Source organism: Ambystoma mexicanum, chromosome 4p (genome assembly GCF_040938575.1).
Source record: "Ambystoma mexicanum isolate Mex_15411 chromosome 4p, UKY_AmexF1_1, whole genome shotgun sequence".
NCBI lineage: Eukaryota > Metazoa > Chordata > Amphibia > Caudata > Ambystomatidae > Ambystoma > Ambystoma mexicanum.
The window spans coordinates 1,029,675,289-1,029,699,593 of NC_090927.1; positions in this window are offsets into that span (position 1 = coordinate 1,029,675,289).

The window sequence follows — 24,305 nt, forward strand, 5'->3', positions numbered from 1 at the left end:
CATGCAGTTTTGTCCACATTTGCATGTGAAAAAACCACCTGAAGTATAACGGTAGACATTTTAATATCAGATAAACACACTTGCAAATAGTGTTTGCGCTAATTAAGTGCAAATAGCGGTGGTACTCCGCAGCAGGCCCGTAGCACCCACACATCATGAGAAATGCAGAGCCATGGGTGCAGCATTACGCTTTTCTCTTTCCATGAAGCAAATTACATTCATTTTAGCAGCTGCCCTTTTGCACCAGCCATGCAGTCACCCAGCAGATAGTCCATCAGCTGGCCAAGCAGCCCCATAGCAACAGTGACAGTGAGAAGTGCAAGGAGCGTGCAACGGACATGCACATTAAAGGTGTACATGCCCCGACTGTCAAACCCAGTCCTGTCCGACCGACAGATCCTAGCACCTGGACTTGGCCACGTCCTTCTTCCTCATGGCATAAAAATGGGGTTACATAGACCCCAACAGGGATATCATACAGCCATTTCCCTCATTAAAGCTGCTCACTATCGTCCACATTTGTGCTAGGAACAGAGTGTGGTTCTGCCACATAGCACAACCCTAGCTGATGTTCCATATTCTCTTCCAGGTGGTAACCAGCATGGTGTGATGCCACCACAGTGCTTGTGGCACTGACCTTGCTGCCAACAATGTCATAAAACCCAGGCCATTCCATTGCTCGCTTCTTCAATGTGGTGGCCGACATGGCGCTCCCTTCAACTCTCCTAAAGCCAGCCAGTTTGACAACCATCCTGACCTGCACCTCCTACAATTGCAGCTCCTCGGGTGTTGGTGGGGAGATGACTCATGTGGATAGCGACGTTCTGTGGTGTGCTGCAACAAGCTTCTTCACACAGCTTACGGTTCATGCCACAGCTCCCTAATGTTAGGATCACTGCAAGGGGTGGTCAACACACTGAGCCAGATAGCTTTCCACAACTTGGAGCAGTGGTGTTTCCGAATCTTGATTCATCACATACCCTGTGAGGTGTGGTATCTCATTTATGATCTCGTTACCAGGACTTTGAGATCGTCAGCTGAGAAAATGGAACTGCGTCCTTTGGACATGGTTCTCTGGTTGCCCAATGTTGTGGGGGCAATGAAGGCAATCTGCTGGTGCTGCAGGGATCAGGGCTCAGAATCTTGCCACAGTTACTGTGTGTTGGCTGTCTGGCGGTGTCCAGGCAGGACACATAAGGTGAAGGAGGGCAGTAGGGGACAGGCAGGAAAGGTTGATAGCAGCAGGATCCTTATGGCACAGTCAGGAGTCAGGGGTATGCTCAGCAGTAATGGTTTGCAGGAAATGAATAGAAGAGGGTCAGCAAAGCGAATATTAAGAGCAGGGGATTGCAGAGGAAAGATGTATATGTAGAGGACCTAAAATGATACGAACAATTCTGTAGGTGCTAGATCTCTCAGGCTCCGCCTTCCCTTCTCGGGTACTTTGAAAGGTTTGTAGGCGATTTTAACGGACTCTGGAGGCATAACTGAAGCTCTGGTTTGTTCAGGCCATCTTGAACCTGAGACGTAGGCATTGTCCTCGAGACAGAAACAGAATGAAGTCGGTATATATAGACCCTGATTCATGGAATTATCTGTGCAGAAAATTGGGACATTGCGTGCCCTTCTGCACACAAAACTATGTTTGTCGATTCATGGAAACGGCTGCGCATTACTTTTCCAGGACTTGCCTGGACTTCGCGCAGGTCTGGCACCCCTCTGCGAACTGCCGAGCGCCTTGTGCAAGAGTGTGTGTGCATGTTGAGGAACAGTCCACGGCTAAGTAATCACATGCCCATTCCCATGCAAACCCAAACGTATTCTTGGATCTCAACGCGCAACCTCACATTGAGAAAGGGTACACACAAACCTTGTGATCCATCCACCACATGATAGCAGGCGTAAACTTCAACGCGCAATAGGAACCAATGCATATAAAGCACACAATGAACACCAAAATAACATCTACAGCCACGATGAACCCAGCAATGGTAGGAGCTATTGTGCACGGACACCGCACAAGGAGGAGGATGCCCAGGGCCTGGTTCTTCACACAACACACCACGCTGTTTGGGGTGCTGGATGACCAGGTATATGCTAGATACAGGCCCCCCCCATGTAATCCTGGACCTCGTCAGGGAGTTCGAAGATGACTTAGCATCACCCTCCATCTTCTCCCAGGCCCTTACCCCCTATTTGGAGGCTGACTGCACTCAATTTCATTGCAACTGGGTTGTTCCAGCGAACCATGGCAATGGTTAGTGGGATATCGCAGGCCACACAATCCCGCTGTCTACACCATGTATTGTCATGGATGACAGCACATGCATGTGTGCACAGACACATATATATGCCCCGAACACTGGCAGAAAGGCAGACAGTGATCCAGGAATTCTACGCAGTAGTACACTTCCCCCGTGGAGTAGGTGCAATTTAGTGCACACATGTTGCACAACGGCCCCCTGATTAACAGAGGACATCAACCAGAATCAAAAGCACTGATACTCTATTAATGTGCACATAGTTTGTGATGCTAATGGAATCATCATGGAAGTGTATGCCAGGTTTTCAGGCAGCACACATGATTACTACATCTACTGCCAGTCACTATTGCACTGGGCCCTGGCATCTGGAAAACATGGCAATGCATGTCTCATCAGTAAGTATGAATTATTCCGAAAACGCATGCATGTGACACTCTGAACAACAGACCCTGACAATAAATGCAAATTACAACCATGTACACATTTCAGGGGACAGTGCCTACCCGCTGTCACCATTCATGATGACACCATTCCTGAATCCTACAACACCAGCTGAGGTGAGCTATAATACAGCACATGTATCCACTAGGGCCATAGTGGAGCGGATATTTGGAATGCTGAAGTCACGATTCACTCCCTTGACCACTCTGGTGGGGTGTTGCTATATGCACCACCAGTAGCATGTAAAATCATAGTGGCAGCATGTGGACTACACAATGTCGACACACGGTATGGCTTACCAGTGGAAATGCAGGTGGGAAACTGCCCACACCAACAGGCACCACCCTTGCCCTTGGTTGGGAAAAGGGCACGTGGAAAGGCTGCACCCAGCTGGTGCAATCATACTTCACATAACAATCTGCCCCTGTTTACCACACACAGTGAGGCCACATTCCAGGTGCCATTCAATGATGAATTGAGGCCTATCCTCCATGCCCATAACAACACCATGAGAATGTGTCATGTCTCTTGGAAAGGCAAAATATGTGTGTCCATTAGACATAAAACAACATGCACAACATGCATGAGACTAGCATTGACTTGATATGTACTGGAGATACTGCACTTACCACGTGGATTTATGCAGTACTTGTGCCGAGTACGTCGCAGCTGCCGTCGGAGCTCGGCTCTGGGCTCCAGGTGGGGCAGTGTGACTCTCGGACGGGTGGAGCTGGGCCGGATTGCCTGGGTGTCTCGGCTGCGTGGGTTGCTGAGCATGGCGATGGGTGTAGTGGTCCCATGGCGGCTGGCTTGGCGGGAGCGGCTCACGCGTTGGCTGTGCTTTCTGGCTTGGGCTGCGAGGCGGCCGGGGAGCCTGCGGCGTCTGAGGCCGTATGTGAACGGCCCCATTTGGACTCTGTCTGTGCCCCGCCTCAGGACTGCGGCTTCGAGGCTACTCGACCAGCTGATGGAGTGACAGTGCTTGCAGCCGCCGGTGTGGGGGACGCCCCCTTGGACTCCGGCTGCTCGTGCGGGGCTGCCAATGCGCCTCCATTGCCGTTTCCTCTGACGCTTGCCGAGTTTAATGATCAACTCAGCCAAGTGGAAATGTTTGGTACTGCTCCCTTGCTGGATGACCGTAATTCTTTGAGTAATGACTCACATATATCTTCTAATACTGCACCTACAGCCCTCTGCTCTGCTGTGACGCAGGATACCACACTTACAGCAGTAGGTAATTCAGAGCGGAGAAATTCTTTGGATGTGGTAAATAGGGTGTTACAGAATCTGCTATATAATAATAAATAAAGCACGTACACCAAAACACCTACCTGATCCAATTTTAGAAAACGAGTCTGGCACTAGAATGTCCTTAAAGAGAAATAATAACAGACTCTCTAATTCCAATGAGGATATCTGGCCAAGGGTCACAGATAAACGCCCGAGATTAAGCAAAGGGCATTCTAACCACGAGTCTGCTCAGACTTCTCCGTCGACAGTGCTTGATTCTCAAAAAAGATCTATCAGCAATCGGAACATTCATGTTTTAAACCAACACGATGCATCAAATACATCATACCTGAGACCCAGTCCTGATTCACTCTCAGATGAATCCTCAACATCAGATTCTTCATTTGTGGATCGTCCATTTCCAAAAGTAAGGAGGTCTAACATGGCTACTCTTCACCAAAAACAATCCACCAAAGATATAACTCACAGTCTACGGGTTCCATTATCTACATGTGACCATGTGCCATTTAACGAACTACAAGCATTGTTAACCTCCTCAATGGCTATCTCACTGGTGCCATTCACAAAACTATATGAGTCCATCAATGACAGTATTAAGGATCTCACAACCTTGGTAGAACTAATGAACTCTAAATTGATACATCTGGAGGAACTGCAGTCAAGACAAACTAACAAGCAAGAAGAGGTAACTCAGAGAGGTGACATTACTCTCATCTGTGAACGACCAAAAAAGAAATGATGCACTTGATAAAAAGCTATTGGCAGAGGTCGCAAAAGAGGCTTTGGCGCTTTTCCGTCATAACAAGAGGGTTGTATCTCCGATATTACAACCGCCATGTTCAATGGTTTCAGATTCTGACCTTCACGATCCAACTCAAGTCCCGTCAATAGACACTCTGACAGTATGCACTGACCAGGGTGTGGTGTCTGACGTCTCAAATTCTAACCCTGCTCTGCCTACAGCGGGGAAGGCTGCAAATGACGTTATTGGAACGACGCAAAAGTTGAAGGAAGTAGGAACTCCAAGCCTGGAAACCAACACTGGAAATATGAAACCATCAGCTGTTTGTAGTTTGTCTACGAACAATGGCTGCACTATTCTTGACACTGTAGACGGTATTGTCTCGTCGGGAAATGTAGCTGAGACTTCCTTTAACAGTGCCTTTCTTCAGGCAAGAAGTACAGCCAACTTGGCCCAACTAAGCCTGCAAGTTGCAACATCCTCATCACACCCTAATATTGTATCGACACCTAGTACTGAGTACTGAGGAAGTGGTTGTCGAGTCCGCCCATTCTAAGACCGTTGATTTATTTTCCATCTTTAATGGCGGTACTCACCCCACTCTGTTAACAACAAAACAGACACAGCAACAGAAACAACAAACAAAGAAATCCAAAAACCTTCCAGGGAGGAAGATGAATCGAGCATGTGGGGCTCGGAAATTTCTACGGAACATTAAAGTGATTCAGTTGGTAGAGAAGGCGAACGCAAACCATACTTGTCCCCCTTTAAAGGCACCTGAGAACAAGATTACAACGATTGTTCCATCGCCTACACTAATAGAGAAAGAAGTCATTCAGATCGATGATGCCTTGCAGGACAGTTCAGACGCATTATTGGATCTATCCGTATACAATGACTTAGAAAAGACAGTGAGAAACCGACTGCCCTGTCTGCGGAGAAGCCTACATCAGACATTCCCAAACCATCTGAATCACTGAGAAAGGTCACTCTTACAATGTCACCTGACAGTGGGGATGCGCCGCCTAGGAAAACCGTGCTCACTTCCTCAGATGGGTTGATCAACGACAGAGCTGTGGTGAACAGTGAAAGAACCTGCTCAATTATTGTTGAGAACTCTGTTGACTCGACAAGCGGCACATCGCTGTTAAGTCCAGTGTTCTATACCCTACAAGAAAAAAGGGCTTTAAAAGGTGCTAATTTACAAAGAACCACCTTGTCTATTATGAAGCCTGAGCACTTGCCATCTGATGTGGTAAGTGCTGGGCATGGGAAGACTCATGGTAATGAATCATTAACATCATCAAAACACCCATTACATTGGACCGAGGACAAATACGCTATGGGGAGAACTGATAACTCCTGTGCTACAATAAAGTCTCAGAAAAACAAAATTCATGAAACCAATATCTGTGTACCAAAAATCTTGATGGAGAGAATTGATCCTTGCGATAGCTTGGTCTTGAATCGCACAAATGTGATAAAACTCTTGCACTATATTCCACAATTGCGATTATTGAGTTTTCAGGACGTAAAAATTGTAGAGTTCCCTGATGAAAAACGGAATGATAAGGTGATCTTGCATCTAGTATCAAACATAATTGCAGGAGCAATCTTAGAGGCCGCAGACGCCTTATTATCATTGGGTTTTGAAATCTACAGGTTCAACGAGACAACCCTGAAACACGTTACGGAGATTACATCACCTGATCGATCCTCTCATATGAGAGAAGGAATGTCCGCCCCAATCGTTCAGAACGAGCATTGTGATAACTCATCTAACATCAAAAGGCAGTTCACAAGCAGAACTTCGTTCCGCAGAAACTACATGGCATCTTAAAACCTGGTTTGCCGAAGGTCTTGTTTTCTGAAACCCATCTCGAGGCCTTGAGTAGTAAGATGGGCACTATTAGAATGACCATAAATGGTGGAAACAATTGTAAGACTGCTGTGAACACATCTTTAAGTAGCCCGGTCACCAAGGATCAAACAGGCAATTGGACCTGGCTTGCGAAATCACTGAACAAAAATAGACTAAGTTAACGCCAGATCGAGGATTGCAATCCATCATGCACATTTATATCATGGAAAACGAGAGGGATTGTTCATTTGCTTAACTCAAATTGGCTGCAGGGAATCCCGGTAGCTTGCTTGCAAGAGACATGGATGAGTACCCTACATGTGGTCTCTGACTTCGAAAGTGCTCTCAATCCTGCCATTATATTAGAAAAGGGTTGCCCTATGGCGGTGTTGGTGACGCTCATTAGGTGATCCTCTGGCTACCACCTCTTAAAATCGACAATCCACTCATCTTACATTCAGGTGTCTGAGATTGGGAAACACCATGATATAAAGGTTTGCTTGGATCGCATATATATTATAAATATATATTGGAACCATGAGAGGGCTGGCACGTTTTCCTTCATAGACCAAATTTCTACAATGAGTGACGATTTGATGGAATCCACACGGCCAATAAACATAATAATCTGTGGTGATATTAACATAGATTACTTTAAGCCGCTAAAAGCACAAAAAGCAAGCCTTGCAAAAGAATGGTTGGAAGAATTAAAAGCCCGGGACCTAATGATGCTAAATGGATGTACCCGTGGAGACATTCCACCTGGCTCAACGTGGCAACGCGGCGAGCTTAAATCCACCATTGATTACATGTTTGCATCAGACGCCCTCCACTCTCGAGTTAAATCTCTAGAGGTTGTTCACATGCATAATAGCGACCATGATATGCTAAAAATGGAGTTCTCAACTTCTAGTAAAAAGCCTGGTCCGGTGGAATCTAGTAGAATCAGATTGCGGCTGAATACAAACGAAGCTGCGCATTTATCTGAACAATTTCACAAAGGCTGCATAACAGTGGAATATGCACCGCTCTTATCTGCGTTTAAAGCAAAAAATATAGGGCTTAAAAATCTGTCATTCAAAAAGACCCATTGCTTCGATGTAGAAATGCTGAAGAGGAAACATCTGATGTGTTCGATAATCCGTAAAAACAAAATGTTCCCGAGCCAAGTAAGAAAAGTGAAAAATCAGTTGGCGAAACAAAACTATAAAAACTGGCTCAAAGGTCACAAGCACCTTCTGGTACAACATGACGCAGAGAAGATGCTGATGTGCTTAAAAAACAAAAATAGTGGAGATTTCTGGCGCATTATTAACAACCTCGAAGCACCTCAAATGTCACTTCAAGCCTGTATGGTGACGGAAGCTGAATGGCAGACACATTATGAGACCCTTTATAGTATACCTAATGTCACCCCAACTCTATCTACCCCAATGGAATCATCTTGGGATACATATTCTTCAAAAGAAGACATCATGGCCATAATAAAAAAAGCAAACAATTCTAGGGCTCCCGGACCAGATGGTCTAACGAACTTCACAATCAAGCAACATCCCGATATCTGGGCAGATGTGTGTCTGGAATTGTTCGAAAGGATAAGAGTACAACAGCAGACTCCCAGGTCCTGGAAATCGGCTATAATTGTGCCTATTTTTAAGAAGGGAAACAGAGCCTGCCCTAAAAATTATCGTCTAGTGGCACTGCTAGATGTTCTCGGTAAAATCTATGCTACAGTGCTACAAAGAAAATTGATCGAATGGTCCAAAAAGGCCAACTGGGTATATACAAGACAAGCTGGGTTTGTCGAATACGTTGGATGCTCGTTGAATTTACTTATTCTGAACTTGTTGAAGATGGAGGCCATACGTACCAACACTAAAGTTTATCTTGCCTTTATCGACTTCTCCCATGCGTTTGACACTATTAATCGCAAAATGCTGTGGAACAAGTTGCGACTATGGGGCTGCCCACCTGGTGTGGTAAATGCAATTAAAGAGCTACACACCAATACATCGATCCGTATACGACTGGACCAAGTAGGAACACTCTCCAAAGAGATCAAGACGTATAAGGGAGTGAAGCAGGGATGCCCATTGGCCGCTGCTATCTTTACCCTTTTTATATCAGACATTGGGGATGCCATAAACTCTGTGCAGTCTTTTCCTTCCAAACTACATACGTCACATATCAGCTGGCTGTTATACACAGATGATCTGATTGTACTAGATATAACAGCTATTGGCCTCCAGAGAAAGCTAGATGCAGTACACAAATACGTGACCATGAACCAACTGGAGATTAATACCTCCAAATGCAAAATCATGGTGCTCAACAACTTGAGAACAGCTCGAAATAAAACCAAGAGCAAAACTACATGGAAGTTGGGCCATGATTCTATAGGCTTGTCAAGCAGTGTAAAATATCTAGGTATGCGGATAAGCTCTAATATAAATGACGGCCCATGGATCACTGAAATCAAGAGGAAATGTCGTCAACTTTCCAACCAAGCACTGATTCTAAACAAAAAATTTGGAAGGTTCTCGCTAATTCCAGTTCAAAACTTTTACCAATAAATGGTCTCCCCAATCCTAATGTATGGAGCCGAAAATGCACTGGGATGTCCTGACTCCTTGTGGTCCACATTGGAGAATACGTTTTGGTCCAAAGCATTGAGCCTGCCAAACGGTCTGTCCACGGCATGTGTAAGATATGAACTGGCACTAACCTCATTGCATGGCAGAATTTGTTGGAATCTCTTATCCCTATTTCGTAAAACACGGAAACGCGAGAACATTCCACAGTTTCAGATCCTACATGATATATCTTCCGAGGGACATACCATGGTATCAATGTGGGCCAAACGTTGTGAAGATCTTCTCGTGGAATTCGATATTAATTTCCAAACATTGCACGACAATCCTGATGCTGCAAAGTAAAAAATCTGGCATGCTGATTGGGCGGCGACATGCGCACAACGATCTGCCTAGACTCTGATGGCCGATGTACCGACCGAAGCAAGGGCATTTAATGACCTACAAAGGTACATAGGCCTGTTCCCGAGTGCGAACGCAAGGAGAGTGTTTATGTTGTTTAGACTGAACGCCTTCAAAACTAAAGAGCGGCTCACAGTGTGGGACTGTAACACATCCTTGGACACAGCATGTAGACTATGTGCATGTGAGGTGGAGACCCTTACACATTTCGTATTGTTCTGTGGCAAACTGAGAGACTTGCGATCAGTTCATTCGGGCTCATGGGCTGAGGATCATCCATTATTATGTGCTGATGAATGGTGGGAGAAAATGTTCAACGGGATTGACATGAAGTTTATACTCCCACTCATATCTTTCTTAACAGTGATTGAGAGTTTGTTGAAAGCGGACTTACCTCAATCTTAATGACTGGGTTCTCAAAAAGATGCAACAGCCACTTTGGGTTTGGCAGGATTGGGACTATGCAATGAGTTATTGGGATGGAATTGATGTTCGTAAAAAAACTTTTTTTTTAAAGGTTTGTTTTTAAACCAATAAAAATATTTTAAAAAAAAACAAAAAAAAAACAACATGCACAGACAGAGCCTGAGATAACAATCGTAAGTGGGAATATTGTACTAAATTGGGATTAAATGATTTTGTAGGCATTAAAAATGTAAGTCCAATTCATAAATGTGACAATCTCATAAGCAAGTAAACATATGTCAGAACGGAAAACATTCAATAACTTGGTAACATTAATTTACTAGCACCTAGTTATTCATGGCCATCACAAGCTACACGTTTACCTACTCCAATCAGGCAAAATATTGTCTTCCTGACGTACTACGCACATTACTTGCCCAAACCCATCCATGTTGTTTTGAATGTGAAGGTAGGGGCGCAAGATTCCACATGACTCTTACATTCTGTGAATAGGGAGTATTGTACTGCATATTTTAATTTGCCAATTTGTAAGGGAGCAAAAGTGGGCGATACACCCCATATCTGTATGGCTGTGCACAAATCACCAACACAGTCAGAGCAACCTGAACCAATAGTGTCCATGTAGTAAACCCAAAAGCACACAGTACAAGCAACAAAGTACTTGACCACTGTCACATGGACAACTATTCTGAATGTAGATACCAATCTACACACATGAGAAAACAAGTAGGTAGGCATAGCACAAAATGGAAGTGAGCAACAAACACATGTGAGCACTGCCCTGGACCCCCTATTTGTATTCCACAATAATACACAGGTCGAGTGCTCAACCCATTCCCTGACAACAACTATGCTCACAGTACACAGTCACATCTGAACAGTTATGCATAATTTGAAAAATGCAAGTGCACCGGAAGAAAGATGCACATCTCACCTCACAACTTATCCCTTGTGAGCCTGCACCAGCCAGACCTTGCAATCCATTTATGCCCACCTCTGTAGGCATGGAAAATATTCTGATGTTGTGTTCTGTACACACATACAACAGCAACATCCCCTTCAATCGTAGGAACCATCTTCCCCTGCAGAATGCCTCTTTAGAGAAAAACAACACAAAGTCAGGGCAGACAGCACATCCATGCACCCAATTATAGAGCAACATGTGCTCCGCTGAGTGACATGCAAAACATGTTAACAAGAACTCACCAGTCACTCATCACCATTTGTCCCTGCACCCATGCAGCCAGATCTACCCACCTCACACCAATGCAATATGAACACCGCAGACAGTAGGCCTCATTACGACCCTCCCGGTCCGGAAAGAATGGTGGTGGTAAAACCGCTGCCACCGTTCTTTCCGGACTGGCTGATTGAGAGTCCTGCAGGCGGGAGGTGTCACTCCCGCCCGGTCTGACCTGGCGGGTTTAACACCACCCACCTGCAGGCGGACATGGAAACAATGGCTCTGTCATAAACGGAACCAGTGTTTCCATTGTCCCCATCCCCATGGAGTCCTATGGGGCTCCATGGGAATGGGGTCTTACACAATTCCACCTGCGGAATTTCCAGGTCCTTGGGGTCGTAATGCCCCAGTAATTCCGGGAATCACAGAGGCGGAATGGTAATACAAGTCCAGCGGTTATCTGCTGGTTTTTCCGGCCAGGTTACCGCCGGACTCGTAATGAGGCCCAGTGACACCTTACCACCCACAACACCTACACATGCCTCCCCCTCAGATTGCCATGCAGTGAAGGACCAGGTATGACTTACCCCTTGTCATGGTGATGGGATATTGTGAACACTCTGATCCATCCAGAGTCAGTATGGCAATGAGAGGACTCCCAAAAAGAAATCACTGAGAGGTTGCAAACCCAGGATCTCCTTGGATGTACTCCCAATGCCACAATATGGCATCCCCTGATTAAAGTGGCACTGGAACAGTGCAGTAAACACTGGTAAGGGAGCTGATAATTTAACGTTCAAGACGATGTGATGCAAAAATATAAACCACTACATGGAAGACAGGATCCGGCAGAAGGCAGCTGTTCACAGAGGCAGCAATCAAACTGAAAAGCGGGGCACCAAGGCAACTTGCATGAAAGCGACAAGCAAACATGAGAAAGGATTGAGAAACAGAGGTCAAGGACTCTCTCACACAAAAGGGAGCAGGCAACAGGAAAGAGGAAGGGAAGGCAGACTACACACAGACTGATTTGAATGGGGACCAATGTGCTTGGAACTAATTGAGCATTAATATGCACTGATCAGCTGTCAACAAAGATTCTGCCGGTGAACATTGCACTGTACATGTTCACCATGGCAACAACAACCCCTGGCCACTGGTGTGTGCCTGGGTCTGTGGTGAACATGGCATCCCCCAAATGTCCAGCAATGCAGTTCTGTGTGTGGAATTGTCTTGGGACAGCACCCCCAGAAGTGGAAGAAGGACCAAGATTGGACTGCCTGCATGGGTAGACAAGACCAGTAAAAACTAATTGAAGCAGTGCCACGCAGCAGGCAAGACCCATGTTAAAGAAATGCAAGAAAACACTGCCCATCACTCCCATCACCATGTATCCCAGCACACATACAGACGGGCTTGCCACCCTCATGACAACTCACCAACAAAGTACCTACTGGGACAACCTCTCTCACAACTATGACCATGCAACTAGTGACAGCATGCATAGACACACCAGCCTACCATCACCACATGTCACATGCACCCATGAAGCTGAATCTGCTCACCTCAATAGAAGTAAAAGAAAAACAAGCCCACACAGTGCCAGACTCCCTGCCCCCAACAACAACACAAGGTCCACCCTGAGTGCCCTTCACTTACCCGAACAGGGTACCCACCTGGCTTGCATCCACTGCATTCCACCTGAAAAACCATTTTGAACTTGCAAAGACATCCATTGCATCAACATAAATGTTAATGGACAGCCATGACAACTCCTGAATGGAACAAGGAAATAGGCATGGACCACCCAGTGTTGAATGATGACAGTCTGCAAGAGGGAGACAGGACACAGAGTGACGAATGCCTAGCAGTGGAGAGAGAGAGAAAGGGATAGGTGAAGAGTGGTGCAAGGGGGAGACTCGCTGCAGGGGAGATGAGGATAGATATTTCTGACATCACAGTGGGTGAGGGCAGAGAGAAGTTGTCCAGGAGAGGAAGACAGAGACATGAACACTTGTGCAAAAAGCAGCCTGGTCAGAGAGCCTGGAAGGCAAATAAATGGGAAAGTACCACAGGTAGTAGACAATGGAGGACACAAGTGGGTGATGAAGAAGGGCAGACTGGCAAAGAATAGCCACCTGTAAAATGACAATCAACAGATCTAGATCAAGCAAACAACTGGCACCACCCACCATGGCAAGCAAAGCAGAAAAAGACCCATGTACGCAACATCCCCGCAAAGAAGTACCTGCAACCACATTCCCATACCCTGCACCAACCAACAACCCCCCCTGTTGGACACCACTGTGAATGGACACCAGGACAACATGCAGCTGTTCACTCACCTGCGAACAGACCACACACCCTGTGTGAGACCATCTCAGTGAGTGTGCATGGATCCCAGGGTGCACTGGCAACCCTCACAGGGACAGATGAAGCCAAGTTGTGGGGAGTGGACGATGTAACACATGCATGGGCCCTCATTACAACTCAGGCGTTAAGGGTTAACGCCGTCGTTAACCCTTAACGCCTGATTCCAATTTTAACGGCTGCTTTTAGCAGGCGTTAAAATCCATGGTGCTAAACCGCCTTGGTGCTAATTACGGCACCGTAATTTACGGTGCCGTAATTAGCGCCTTCCCCACTCCCATTATGCCCTATGGGGCAAAAATGGGAATGGGGAAGGGTAAATGGGAAATGGGGATTTACCGCCCCACTCACCTTGGAATGGGGCGGTAAATCCGCCGTCCACCATGGTGTAAACATAGTTTACACCGTGGTGGTAAAGTTGGTGTACTTACCGCCTGGGTCGTAATGACCTCCATGGTCTCACAATGTGCACACACACTGTGCAGTCACCCACAGTGCTGGATGAGATGAACAAGTAATGTAAACATAAAATCATGCAGTGCATCCTGGTGTAGAGAACATACAGACACAAACAATGCTCAACAAGTGTTCTGATTGGGTAACACAGGAGCAGTCTGTTAGGGGTACACATGTTTATATCTATACAACAATACATGCAGCAAGTGTGATAAACCTGTCCTATGAAGTCAGTGTACATAAATTCCCAGAACTGTGTCACCAGAGGCTACGCCATGAAGCGGAGCAGCTGAGGATGAGTAGACCTGACAATGGACGTGTGTATTACATGTGGAATAGTGACAGGGCAGGTCACGTGACCCGATACAGGAGTGGAGTGGTCAGTGGCGCAGTTCAAAGAGTAGTGTGGACATGGAGTATACCCACAGGGCCCCATAGGAAACATGGGGCAGGGGGAGTAGAAGGGTGGCAGTTAGGAGACATCATTACGGTCAGTGTGGCGAGTGTTGGAGAATCAAAATACACAGAGTGCAGATGAACAGAGAATGCATGCTGTCAAGTAGTATGTACATCCAGAATGATGGGAATACTGCCATTGGCTAATGTGTTACATGTGCTGCACAATCACTTCCATTAATCACGTCAATTGTGAAAGCGCATCCACCAAAACAATGCATATGCATCAAAGTATAACTGCACATACACACACATGCATGAGGACAGACACATATCTGCACTGACATATACAGTGACTCAAGAATCACACCCCAGCTAGCAAATATGTGGCATGCATGCAAAGACCATGGTGACCAACAATACAGACATAACACGAGAGACAGTGCACATACTTAAATGCTGACAGAGCTGGCATAATGTGATTCCCTCATCACCTCCACCGGAAACTGTACCTCCAAATTTGTGAAAGGAGGGCCTGTGCCTGGCAGAGGGAATGGGGATTAGGGACGTGAAAGGGTGCAAGGTTGGTCTCCCATGGAGTGCAGTCACCAGATGAATCAGGATCACTGCAACAACAGAGGACATTGCATTCCACCAGCCATAGTCACTAATCATGCATACAGCACATATGTGTCAATATTCCATCAACCCATTGTTAACTCCACTTGCCATCCTGTCGACCTCAAGGCAACCATTGCAGTTGACACCACTGTGCATGGATGCATGTCCACTACTGCACTGATCATGCCTTTCCGAGGGCAACAGCACATCTCAAGGAAAAACAAGTTTTAAAAAGAAAAAGAGCCTTATCAGAATGCGCTAAAAACAACATATGCCTCCTTCCTGGACAGGGGTACAGAAAAATAACAAAAAAAGGGTCCAAATAAAAGTCACCACCATGGGCCCATGGACATCATGGCAATGGTGGCTCAGGAGGCTTGGCTGTGCTGCGTCCTCCATCCTGCAGTTGGTCTGCAGGTGATTGTGGTGGTGGATCGATAGCATGCAGTGCCAGTCTTCATTGGTCAGGGCCAGCCATGACACGGTAGCATGCACCAGCACTGCAAGGGTGGTGAGGTCTCCATATACTTGCTCACGAATGGCCACAGAGTCTATATTCACACTCACTCATGATGCATCGAGTTGCTGGGACAGTGTCTGCCTCAAGGCTTCCGTCTCATTGTGGAAATGTGTTCTTTTGGCAGAGAGTTCATCATGCATAGATGTCCTCAAAGCCTCCATATCACTCCTCAGGGCCTATCCAGGGACCTGAGCATCCATCTGCATGCAGGCACTTGTGCAGACACCTCAGATCAGCCTGTCGGCCATTGATGTTGGCCTCCATGCGCTGTCTGTGGGAGCGGCATGAGTACAGCATGACCTGCAGCCATTGCCCTACCCAGGCCGTTGCTGGGTTCATGGTCTTGGGTATCTTATCCATATCCTCTGAAATGTTTTCCAACTGATTGCCATGTCCGATTGTTGGATTGCGGCACAGAAAATATGCTGCTCCCACACTGTCGCTCTAGCTTGTACACATCCACCACATGTGCAGGACCCATGGGTGCCTGATGCAAGGGACCATGCCCGTTGCTGTGGTGCCCCTGTCGTTGCCTGCACATCTGCAACCCTCCATTGTAAATCAGTCCCTGAAACTGGTGCCAAATCATGGGAGGGTGACCTTAGAGTCGTAACCACCCTAGACGGGGGCCCACCACTAACTGGCCTTGTGTAGCCAACTGCACCACCGCGGACTCAATCGCCCTCCCTCCCCCCCTGATCTTACATTGGGGCATTCACCCATGCCCTCTTTGAGGTGTACACATATGGCTCAGCATCCAAATTAGCTGAGTCAGAAAAGTCCTAAGAGGCCGCAGCACGACTGATTATGGTCTGGAGCACCAGTGGGTTCTCATGGCATACAACACCACGGCCTCCAATGGTGATCTAACTTACCACCAACTCTTCCTCCTCCTCCTCTGCATCTGGTGCATCCTCACCCGCATATGGATAGAGAAAGACATTTTGAGTCATGTGCCTTCAGACACAAATGCACATGTGCATCAAAGTACACACAGTCACAAAATGGCAGGACACGCACGCATCTAACATTGTGTATTCCCACACTATGAGCTGTGATCCACAGATTTATGGCTTTTGCTGACAAGGGTCCCCCCTCCCGGTCCTGTCCATGCCATCAGTGGACACATGGATGTACAAAGTGGTGTACACATTCAGTTATGGGCCATGCAACTGTCATGTCAGCACACGTACGAGGGACAAGTTCTTCACATGGATCATTGTAATGCAGAAGGACATCACATGGCATCAGTCAACCACCACAATCCACAGATACTACCACAGTCAACACATGACACACTATACATGATTTGAACAGAGAACTGGAGAACCATGTCCAGTCAATACACATATGTAGCACGCACTACCCATTTTCACCATCACTGTTGATGTGGCATGCCTGAGATGGTAAACAGTGACATCCTTGGATAAGTGCTACTATGGATGCTTTGGGACATGGCATACATGCATTCTATTACCACTGACACCCACTGAAATTCAACAGAACATGACAAATACTGAGCTCAGTGTTTTGCATTTTCCCTGGGCCTTTTGTTGGACACTTGCTGGAGCACTGCTGTGGAGTCTTTTCACCACTTTCATTTCTTGGAGAAGAGGTTTCCTTGCTGCCGGCTCTGTGAATCAAGACTCACTTCACGCAGAGCACGTGGAATGAGCGGAATGTTCTGTGTTCTGTGCTTCTTGCTTCATGCCTGCAACCTGAAGAATTTTTCATTTTACGCTGGTCTCCCTACAAGATCATATGGTAAGACTGTTCCATCCCCTTCTTCACATATTACTGAGTGATCTTAATCAGAATGAAGTGTAAAACCACTGGGCCGCTCGCAGTATGAGCTGTGAAGGGTGCTGACAGGGCTGTGACTGTTCTTAGTGGTACCCCGATGGGGACCCGCAACGCTGTTGCGGCTGCATCAGCCAAGCAACTGCTTCTTCCTACTGTTGCCAAACCAGGGTCTACTGATTCTGCATGGTCAGCATTGAATATAAAAACAGAGCAAGAAACTACTGAACCGGAAATACAATCTTGTCCAAGAAATTATCAGCCGCTGCCTACATATCCGCTATTCACAGCATATGAACATATTAAAAAAGCTGCCACCCATATGTTCACCTAAATCCTGTCCACGTAAGACATTTCAGTTCGAATCTATAATGGAAGTACTTTCTCTCGAATCTTTGAGTGAAACGATGGAGCAACACTGTGCACCAGGAGAATCACATCTCCACTTTTTCAGCTGAGCCAACTATAAGATCTGCCACGGATTCTAGCGTGCAGTGGATGGTAGAGTTATCCAGCTCAGTGCCCTGCCTGGAAACCAAGCTCATTGAAAGTGTTTCTACAGGCTTATTGGGGATCACTGACTTACCTTTGCTGCTTAATAAAATCACGATATGGCTATATTGGGGTCACTACCAGCTTAGGGGCCAGTGAAAGTCATATCAATGAAGAGGCAAATTCTAAGGTTCCACATTGACACACCCACCCTAATATTGGCATGAATGCCACAAAGGACAGTGATGTGATACCCTGTAATATTCTGACTATAGGGGCAGAAACTGCAATTATTAGCAAATTGGCAATTCTTGCAGAAGTACACCCAACCACAATATTGCATGACTTAAACCTATGTAACAACACTAATGACCCCTTTTCAAGCACAGTGTTCCGGAGTCCAATTTTGAAGCGCTACAAAAAGGAAAACCAACCTCTAATTGTGCGATACAAACATCTTTTACTGTCATGAATACGAGCAATATCCAGATGAATGCCGCCGAGGAAGCATCTCAGGTGCAAATTCAGGCTGCTAATCTGGCCCCCTAAACCCACTCATCTTCTACCCCTGTCAGCTGGGCATTGGGTGAAAAGAAAATGAGTGCTCGTAAAAATCAACAAAAGCTGGCATCGGCTGGTGGTGGGAGCCGGATTGACAACACACCTGCTTATAACCTGAAACATCTGTTCAATATTCCTGAGACAACAGTAGTGGCAAATGCCCATTCTTGTGGGACCAAAGGATTGTCATGCTCCCTCCTCAGAATTGATGGTTGTCGTGATTAAAGTTGCGCCTGGAACCATTGGCTCTAATGAAAGGAATGTCCCTCCAAAAAAGGCACATTGCCACACTCGCCCAACACTGGTGGGCGCATCGAGGCCTGCCTCTTTCCCCCAGCCGGAGCACTTGGAAAAGGCTTTACAAATCAGAAGCCTTTTTCGTCTGGAACCATATGACTACCTAAACTGGACACAGGTCATGGAGGTTTTCCTAACCATCATTCCGTTGCAAACAATCTGCCCAGATTACATTAAGATTGTGTATAAATGTGAAGATGTTCAATCTGTTACTTCTCTGGTATACTTCTTCCCAGATGGATATGAATGTGTTCTTCGGTGCTGGATATGAATGTTCCCCGCTACTTTGTGAAAAAGCTACTGATATGACCACTCACCATGGTAGTGGAATGTTTCCTACTGATGGTCCCATTTATGACCATCTATCCACTTTACCTGCTCGAGTGGTCTTACCTCTACGTGCTGCTAATAGACAGAGACCCCGATGTGGCTCTTAGGTGCTTAGGGGGAGACGTGCTTGACCCACGCAATGATGCAGACCACTAGGAATGGCTAGCCGGGCTGGTACATCAGTGGCATCTGCAGTGTCCCTAATCGTTCTTTCCTTACTTCAAGTTGAAACACGAGGGGACACTCCCATTCGTATGATCAGGATGGTCTGTTGGGTCATATTGATGGTTTCCATATAATTGCACTTCAAGAGACCTGTATGGTGGACTCCTTTGTGCTGGATGGATGGACTATCACCCAAAAATGTGCTATTACGGGGGAAAAGGGCAGACCCAAGAGTGGTCTTTTAATGGGTGTAACAAAGCCATATTTGGTCACTGAAGTCCATTGCTCTTCTTTGAACATATTGGTTGGCAAGATGACTTTCATAGACACTGCTGAGCAGAAAGACATTTACGAACCCCCCTTCAGCTCTTGTGACAGTTTTTAAAGATCTTGAAGAATGGGTTGAAACTACTATTATTACTGCTCATATCATTTTGTGTGGAGACTTTAATTCTCGCATTCCAAGCCACTACAATCAAGAGGACATATTAAATGATCTACATAGTTCTGGCCCGATTGAGGAAACTGGGCTTAACTACACACGTTCTCGTGGAATTGATTGGCAACCCTGATATATTCTAGAGGGTTTTCCATGATGACTGGAGCGCAACCTTCTGACTGCCCCCTGCAGTTTATAAGGTCTACTGCCATTAGCTCCAGTATTATAGACTATGGGGGTCATTCTGGGTATGGAGGTAACCTTGCCGCTACCGGGTACCGGGTCTGGGTTCCTTGAATGAGGAATTACTGGGCCATTCCTACCTTGGAGGGCCCGGTAATTCCCCATTCAAGGAACCCGGACCCGGTACATCCCCATTCCCATTTGAGCCCCTATAGGGTAAAACCAGGTAAAACCAGGCATCCCTAGCGGGTGCCTCAAGCAGGCTCGTAATGGGGTGGTAAGAGGTTGACGGCTCCGGCACCTTTACCGGCGCCATTAAACCCTTACCGCCAAGGTCCTAATCACCGTATATATTTGAAGAAAATGATTCTTCATTGATGATAGACATGGCTATAATTCAATGCCACAAGAGTGATCACTTGCCAATTGTGCTGAGCCTTAACATACAACAAAGTAATTTTGATGATCAAAACAGGGACTGTTTCTCTCAATAATGCTATGACTAGCATAGCAGGGTTCTCTACCAAATTTGAAGCCCCCTCAGTAATTGAAAACACAGTATTTGACTAATACAGTGTATATAATTCTTGCCATCCACAGGACATGGATTTGCACACAGTCCTCCAATCGTTGGGCCAAATATGAGGAGTGTGTTCTGGCTATAAACCATGCTATTTTCCCTAAGGCTGTGAGTAAAAGAAGACAGGCTTCTGGATTGGGAAACATCCATAAAAATGTCTACGATAGCTGATTAGTGATGAAAAAAAAGCTATGCATAGAGAGTTATGTAGCTTGGCCCTACACAAGACCGAACAAGATGAATATGCCTCTGGCTCGAGAACAAAAAGGGCAAACGCTACTAAGTGGCTTCGACAACATCGCCAGTTTAGAGAATGTGAAAAATTGAAGAAGTTGGTTGTTAGTGCATAAACTAATGAAAGAGATTTTGATCATCAACACAAACAATAAGTGTAGTTCTTCCATAATCAATGGTGTTGCTGAGTCTGTCTGGATCACCTACATTAATGACACACTTGGGGGCATCAATCTGGAACAACCTATAATTCTTCCTCAGTCCAGATTATGGCAATTTTGGAAAAGTAAACATGAAGTTGCTAGACTGATTAGTAACAGCAAGTCATCACGGGCCCCAAGCACTGAGGGGTTGTGCAACCTTCTGATACAATCGGATGTTGGTCTGTGGACCAACATTCTACATCATCTCATTTCTTGCATTGCTGCTACCCCATTGCTCCCACGATTGTGGCATAACAGCATCCTGGTCCCGGTCCTAAAGAAGGGCTCCCATACAGATCCTCGAAATTATCGTCTCTTGGCGATGTTGGATATTCCCTCCAAAATATTTGCTAAGATTCTGCTCGAAGAACTGACAAGTTGGGCCGAGACTGCTGCCATTATTCCATGGAACCAAACTGGGTTCCGAAAGGGATATTCCACTTCTGTTAACGTGTTATTCCTTAACACCATAATTCAAAAATCATGGCAGATTCACAGATCTACTATATATGTGGCATTTGTAGATTACAGTGCTGCATTTGATACAGTGGACCATAGAAGGCTACGGGGAAAGTTGTCCATTTGGGGGATCCCATCTGGCCTGCTGAAAATTATCATGATGTTGCACGAGGACATACAGGTAAAAGTGTGGTTGGAGGGCAATGGCTGAACCTCATGTTGGATTAATATGAAATTGGATCTTAAACAGGAATGGACATTGGCTGCTCTGCTGTTTAATTTGTATGTATCCGACATGGGGAGGGCACTGATTGATCCCAGATGTATTCCACCTAGATTGGGTAACCAGGCGTACAGTGGTTTTCTATGCCGAAGACATTGTTATTCTTGATATCACACCCTGTGAATTACAATTTGCCTTAGATAAGCTCTCTTTTTCTGAAGTAAATTCTCTAAAAGTGAACTTGACAAAAACTAAAATCATGGTGTTCAAGCCCCCTTACAAAAAAGTGTCTCGAGCTGCCTGCAACTTCAAAGGGGACCCTGCCAAAGTTGTAAATGAATACACTTATCTGGGCATTGCGTTTGATGCAAACTTTGTGAGTGTATCACATCTGAGTAAACTTAAAGTCCTCAGTGCCCAAATTTCAGGAGCCATTTGTTCCTTTGCTTACAAGGGAGGTATATATTATGTGGGATCTGTGGTTAAATTATAATCCATGAAGATTGCCCCCATTATTTGCTATGCTGCAGAGTCATGGGCTCTTGGGTTGTTGGAGGCCATCTCGCGAATTGAGTTGATGACCTTCAAACGGATTTCATGCTTACCACATTATGTGTCATCTGAAATGCTTTTTGGTGTTATGCCCATAAGAAAAGTATCATGTTGTCCTGTTTAATTTTGTATTAGAAGCTTGTCCATGCTGCAAGTACAACTATCATGGTCCTGCTGCATGAAGTGGTTCATACTAAACTAGAGTCTATGAAATCTTCTACACTGGGAGCCCTGAAACAATTGTCTGATTTATGGTTCAGGAAACTTAGTGTGGATTCTCATGTAATGAACTTCAGTCAGTATAAACGAGCTATGAGGGCACTATTAGAGGCTCATAGGCATGAACAGATGATAGTTGATCTGGCCACAAAATCAACAGCTGAATGTTTTGTTCCCATACATTCTGGAAAGACAATTGATTCCATCTTACATTCAGAATTTTATTGGAAACCACTTGGTATCGGACTATTTGCACCTTAAATTCAATGCAGTCAAAATGTTTTAGTTTACTGGGTGCTGGATTAAAGTTGCATGGAACCATAGACTTTGCCGGTTCTGTGGTGAACTGGTCTTGGAATCTGTTCACCATCTCCATTTTGACTGCTGCTCAATGACTGTCCTCCGGCTATAAGTGACCATAGCTCCCGGACTATAGATGCAAGTAAGCCCTAACGAGCTGTGAGTCATATTCATCAATGAGGGATGCATAATTTATTTCACTAGGTTATGGAAAGAAATGTATACAATAATAGCTGTTACTGAAGCATGAATTAGCAGTTTTAATGTTGATACACTGATGCCAGTTAAATGATATACTATTCTTTTATGATGTGATGTATGAATTAAAAAGTTCTTAATTTAACTACATAATAATTATAAAAATGTTTTTAAAAAACCAAACACTGCCACATGTCACCTTAATGCAATCATGCGACCTGACCAGGCGAGCACAGTCCATTGCGTCGTTGTACAGAGCATACTCTGTGTACACTGAACCGTGTTATATGGGTGCAAAATAGGTGTGTGCACTGTCTGAATCACACCCTCTCAGTGTTAGTCTCCCTCAGTCTGTCCGACAATTGATTACACATATGACTGTTACCATCTGCTGTGTCACCTCAATGAAGACACAAGGTCTCCCTGCACCCCGTGTGGCTCTCCACATCGGCTTGTGTCCCTTGCTGTATGCCTAGAAGTCAAGAATATGCATTGTAAATTGACATTGTGTGTGATGACAGAGGCACGTACATGACATAGTCATGTGAGGTGTCAGTCGATGACTGGTCATGAGTGCACAACAGTTATTGACTGCCGTTATGCATGACACTGTCATGCAATGGCCACTGCCATCTCAAACAGTGCCAACTGTTACTGCACATCATGGGTGCATGTTGAGCACCATATTTGTCCATGCCCTGTGTGGCCCCACAACTTGTTATCCCCTTGCACTATCACTACGCCAATAGCGATGCAAATAGTGGACTGGGAACTTTGACATATGCATCAACCACGAGTGTGGCATACTGGGAACACCATCTATTGCATGCATCTATCATGGATTTGTCGGGGGGAAATTCTGCCGGGGTCGGCCGGGCCGTCCGCAGACCTCCGGGCAGGGAGGCCCCAACTCCTCCCGTGTATATCTCGGATCGAGACAGAGTATGAGGCACACACAAGGAGCAAGGCAACTTCTGCTGTTTATTATGCAAACGGCAGGGATGGGTCAAGGAGCGTACGCGTTCGTCCTGACACACACACAATCGTGGGGCTCGCAGGCCCTTTTTACTGTAATATGACGCGCTACTTGCGTCACTTCAAAAAGTTAACAAAAACCTACCGTCACTCATAATTGGTTGCTCGAGTGGTAGGGTTAGTATAGTACACATATAGAGAATGATATTAGTGGTCAAGGTGTAGTCAGGTGGTATATCTGGGTTGTCCCTTCAATTAGATACATAAGAATTGTTACATGAAGACCCCTGAGGATTGGCTAATGTTAATGACGTGTGAGATAAGAGCCCCATGTTCTGATTGGTGCATCCGTGAGCTCCCCAGCCTGGGACCACCGTTGTTCCCAGCTCTCGGTGTACCCGTGTTTGCAACAATGTTTCAATATGGGTTCATGCAGACAATGTGAGGATTTATTCATAGGTGGGAGCTGACCGTTCCCACTGTAGCAGGTGTCCATGGAGCCTTTCAAGTGTCCCGGCCTGTGTCTCGTAGTGCGGGACCCAGACGCCCTGTCTCTCCTGGGTTTTGGCAT